This window comes from Cicer arietinum, chromosome 4 (assembly GCF_000331145.2).
Source record: "Cicer arietinum cultivar CDC Frontier isolate Library 1 chromosome 4, Cicar.CDCFrontier_v2.0, whole genome shotgun sequence".
NCBI classification, from domain to species: domain Eukaryota; kingdom Viridiplantae; phylum Streptophyta; class Magnoliopsida; order Fabales; family Fabaceae; genus Cicer; species Cicer arietinum.
The window spans coordinates 19,523,725-19,529,476 of NC_021163.2; the positions used below are offsets into that span (position 1 = coordinate 19,523,725).

Below are 5,752 nucleotides of genomic sequence, written 5' to 3' on the forward strand. Positions count from 1 at the left end.
TGCCCTACTTGGAGGAAGCTGGGTTTTTGACCGTTGCAAAATTGGGATCTTGTAACGTGGACCCATCATTGGTGACCGCAATGGTAGAACGTTGGAGATCAGAAACACACACATTTCATCTTCCAATAGGAGAGTGTACAATAACTCTTGAAGATGTTGCATTACAACTTGGTCTACCTATCAACAGAAGACCAGTAACTGGAGGTGGTGCTTTAGATTGGGATGAAGAATGCCAACAACTTTCGAGTGTCATTCCTCCAAAAAATCAAATGGTGGGCCAATTCGTCAAACTGAAATGGTTAAAAGACACATTTGCTCATGTTCCGAATAATGCAACAGCTGAGCAAGTACAACAACATAGTAGAGCGTACCTATTACGCTTGATTGGGGGTTTGGTAATCCCTGACAAGTCTTGCAATAGAATTCATTTGATGTATCTTCCCCTGTTGAAACATATTCAACGTGTTCGACTATATAGTTGGGGTTCAGCGTGTTTGGCAAACTTATACAGACAAATGTGTCGTGCAACCGCACCGTCTTGTGCATGTATGGGTGGATGTACATTGCTCCTTCAATCTTGGGTATGGTATCACATGCCGTTCATTGCCCCTCATTGCACTAGAGAGATATCATTTCCACTAGCAAAACGGTAAAACATTTTTCATATTAATCCAATAAATTACATATAATATACTTGTCAAACTTGCTAAATAATAGTTTTATATTCTTTTACTAGATGGATTGACAGGGGACTAATCCATTCTGGAACTCCATACGGGGATCTTGTCAGTTATAGATCAAACATTGATCACATGCAACATTATCAGGTTTAAAATTTCACTGTTCAACAAAATTTATATTTATTATAATTGTGTTGTCTTACTAATATGTCTTTTTTTCTCTAGTTCATATGGATGCCTTACAGGGGTCTTGAAAATGTCATACCACAACAAGCATATCAGGATTCAATGATATGGACTGCCAAAACTGCATTGATTTGTTTCTCAACTGTTGAATGACATCAAACAGATAGAGTCAAACTGCAGTTTAGACTTTTGCAGGAAATACCAGATGAACCTGAAAATATTGATACACTTCACTGTCAGGATATGAGAGGGAATCATCTGGAAAATTGGAAAGACAAACACGCTGCATGGATTCAATTTTGGAACGAACGTCGAAGTCATTGTCTTACCGGTCAACCGATACATGGACACCCAATACCAACAGAGGAGTATATGGTGTGGTTAAGAGACAACTCTAATCTGTATCTATCAGCTCTACACCTACTACAGGACCCACGATGTGGTGTTGCAGAAGAGCCAACTCAACCATCACACCAACAAAGACGTAATAGACCTCGCCTACCGACTCCTCCTGTTTCTATTGAAAATGAAGCGCCATAACCACATCGTCATTCATTTTCTTTCACCCCAACACAACAACAATTTGAACCACCAAGACAATCAGTTCAATTCATGTCAACTCAACAAGATGATCACCGACAATCTCTACATTCAAGTGATCAAGATTTTGTGAATAACTTATTTGGTGCAGACCTAGGTACGCCTGAATCGGCTACTCATTATATTAATAACATGTACTCATTTGGTGTTCCATCATTCCCAAATCAAGTAGATCATACTTCTTCAATGCATGTCGACCTACTAAGTGAAAATGTTCAGGAGACATATGCCCCAGTTGACGAAGAAAACTCACCTCCACGTCGTCCACGTCGTATTTGTCGACCACCACGATGTGGGACTGGATACCATATAGGAGATTAATGTAATAAAAATATTGTAATAAAATTTGTATATATTTTTTTTACTCATTTGGTATTTGTATGTTTAATTATAATATTAAATTAAATATTGTTATTTTATGGAGTCCATTTAATTAATTTTTTTTAATAATTATAAAATATAAAATTAACATTGTATTTATTTATTGAATTAAAATATTAATTACTTAATTAAATAATAAATGAAACTTAAGTTAATTAAATTAAACTAATTAATTAAATTAAATAATAATTAATTAAATTAATAATAAATGAAACTTAAATTAATTATTTAATTAAATAATAATTAATGATTAATAAAATATATATTTATTATTAAGAAAGATGTTAACGAAAAATAATGTGTTGTATTATTTCGCAGTGGGTGAACGTGACTTTATTAATTGATCAAATTCCCTATATATATGCCTATTAAATAGTACCACTAATAAAAATAATTTTATAAATGATAAAATAAATTTAATAATTAAAAATAACAAAATTTAAAAATAAAAAATTCATGTTGAGAAATCGGTGTTCAAGAAACCGATTTCCCTTCTTTCTTTAAAAAAAAATAAACCTAGTTGAGAAAGTGTAGGAGCAAGAACCGACTTCTAAGAGAAAAAAATTCAAACTTTAAAATCAGTGGTATTTTGGTATATAATTTAAAAAGAGTGGTATTATAGTATTTAATTTTTATTTTAATGGTATAATAAAAAAAAAGCCCATAATACTTTCACCATCGTGATACCCAACACAATGGTGTCTGACATTTTCGTCGGTAAAGGGCTTCGTATGACGTCATCCCAATACTTGAATGAAAACTATTATTATAGGTGAATTCAACTAACACTAAACATTCATCTCAACCCCCGCGATCATCCAAGACACAACCTCTTAAAATATCTTTTGAGGTTTGATTGGTTTTCTTTGTTTGTCCGTCAGTCTATGGGAGATAAGTAGAGTTTAGTCTTAACTTCGTCCCCAATGTTTTATGCAAAACTTTCCAAAAGTGAGAGGTAAACTTTGGATCTCGATCTGAGACGATGCTATAAGGCACTCTATGAAGTCTCACAATCTTTGTAATATAAATCTTTGTCAACATAGTCACATTATGGGTGGTCCTCACGAGTAGGAAATGGGTTGACTTAGTTAGACGATCAACTATCATCCAAATCGAATCATTCTTCCTTTGTGTCTTGGGTAATCCTATAATGTAATCCATGAAAATATTGTCCTATTTCCATTTAGGCACGTCTAAGGACTGCAACATTCATGCGAGTCTATGATATTCTACCTTGGCTTTCTGGCATGTCAGACAAGCTGCCACAAACTCAACCACTTGTTTCTTCATTCTGGGTCGCCAATAGTTTCACTTCAAATCTTGGTACATCTTGGTCACTCCTGAATGAAAACTCAATTTACTCTTGTGTGCTTCCTCTAAAACAAACTTTTTTATCTTGTTCACTATCGAAACACAAATGCGTCCGTTGCAACGCAAAATATTGTCTGATCCAACTTTGAATTCTGGTGCCTTCCCTTGCACCATTAACTGCCTTTTCTCATGAAATAGTTAATCGTCAAATTGATGTTTTTGAATGTCCTCAATTAGCCCATTAGAGATGTTGGTCATGCTAATATTTGATTCTCTTGGTGAAAACTCCATATCCAAGTTTAGATCACGAAACTTCTCTAGTAACTATTGTTCTTTTACCATTAAAGAGGATACATGGATATTTTGTCTACTTAAGGCATCCACTATTACATTGGCCTTTTTCGGATGATATTGCAAACTAAAATCATAATCCTTTAGGATCTCCATCCAACTTATTTGCTTCATATTGAGCTCTTTTTGATCAAACAAGTATTTTAAACTTTTGCTGTAACTAAAAATTGTAAATGTACCTCCATGCAAGTGGTGTCTCCAAATTTTTAGGGAAAACACTATCACAACCAGTTATAAATCATGTCTGAGATAGTTCCTTTCATGTGTTTTCAGTTGTCGTGACGCATAGACTACTACTGCCTTCTTATTCTGCATGAGGACACTTCCCAATCCTTGATGAGAGGCATCACAGTAAATTTCATAGGGTTCATTTGGTTATGCCAAAACTAACACTGAAGAGGTCATCAAATGTTCCTTTAACAGTATAAAACTTGCCTCGCAATCCCCTGTCGATGCAAACAATTGGTCATTTCTTGTAAGTTGGGTTATTGAGGATTTAATCTTAGCAAAACCTTCAATAAATCTCTGATAATAACCGACTAATCCAACAAAACTTCTAATTTTGTAACAGTCTCTGATCGTTTCCAATCCACAACTGTTATTACATTGGTTGGGTCAACAACAATTCACTCATTCAATATTGCATGCCCTAGAAAATTAACTTCCTCCAACCGTAATTCACACTTTGATAGATAGGCATACAATTGTCTCTCACGCAACACTAATAGAACTTGACGTAGGTGTTCTTCATTCTCCTCTTGAATTCTATAATAAATGAAAATGTCGTATATAAATACCTCTACAAACTTGTCAAAAAAATGGGTAGAAGATACGATTCATCTAGTCTATTAATAATGTGGGTGCATTAGTCACTCCGAATGGCATTACAAGATACTCATAATGTTCGTAACGAGTTCTAAATGTAGTATTGGGAATGTCTACTACCTTAACTCGAATTTTATGACACCATATTTCAAATCTATCTTGGAGAATACCATAGCCCCTCGGAGTTGACTCATAAGGTCATTGAACACGACAATGGATATCGATGAGTTGCTAGTAACCTACACAAAATTGTGAACGTTTGTCCTTCTTCTTTACCAAAAAGACTAGGGCTCCCCACAGTGAAACATTTTGTCGAATAAATTATTTCGACATTAATTATTCAAGTTGTTCCTTAAGTTCAACCAACTAGGAGGGCGACATTTGATAGGGTGCAATTGAGATGAGTCAATTACCTGGGTGTAATTCAATAGATAACTCAAACTCTCGCACTGGGGGTAAACCAGGTACATACGTCGAACACATATGTGAAATCTTTAACCAGTAACATATTCTCTATCTTGGCATTGTGTGTGATTTCGACATAAGGATAAAATCTCCCTATATTGACATTTATGTTATTTTTGTGTAAACAATTTCAAATTGGTTTTACCTGTATATAGTTAATTAAGACCATGTTTGACGATATGGTGTCAAGTTTAATATTTCGTCACATTTGATAATTTTTAATTCAGATATATTTGTATTGTAAAATTCACTACTAAATTTAGACTTATAATAACATAGATCATAGATATAAAATTTGATATAATTTATATTTTTTGTATTCTAAGACATTAATCTATAGTTATTTGACATATAAACAAAATACATCAGAACTAATTTGTTTAATAGAGGTTCCTGAAACATTAATTTTGAAGTATACTAATGATATACTTTATTTAAAATTAAATATAAACAAAATTATTAATTAAAAAATAATGCATTCAATTAAAATTTTAATTTATATACATTAATTTTTTGACTTATATTTTTGTTTATATTACAATTTGGATAGAATATCAAATAATTTAATATATTAAATTTTGTAGACACATCTATTAAATAATAATTTTAATTCAACGATAAAATAAATAATCATCAGATATCTCGTAATATTACGGGGTGGGTTATCAAATCCAAACCCTATATACATGGTTCTTAGTATACTTAGGCCTTAAGAAAGTTCTATGTTATTAAAATAACCTTCAAATTTCGTCGTAGCTAAGGCATATTCAGTCAAGTGTTATTTAATAAAACTAAATTTCTTACCTATAAATTATAATGCTCTTGATTCCATCCGAAGTCCCAAAGCCAAAAAGCAAAAAGTACAGGCAATAAAAAACCATTGTCATCTTTTATGAAAGTTATAGGTCAAGCTCTTATTAAGGTGCTCTTCTTTACATACATATATATATATA

General features: G+C 32.8%; 1 long non-coding RNA gene across 1 annotated transcript; it reads left to right on the plus strand.

Annotated features, from left to right (window-relative positions):
- Positions 1-418: 418 nt before the first annotated feature.
- LOC140919926 (uncharacterized) lies at positions 419-1,667 on the plus strand. Its single transcript, XR_012162592.1, has 3 exons — positions 419-649; positions 737-827; positions 906-1,667. It is a non-coding gene; the product is annotated as an uncharacterized lncRNA (long non-coding RNA).
- Positions 1,668-5,752: the final 4,085 nt, after the last annotated feature.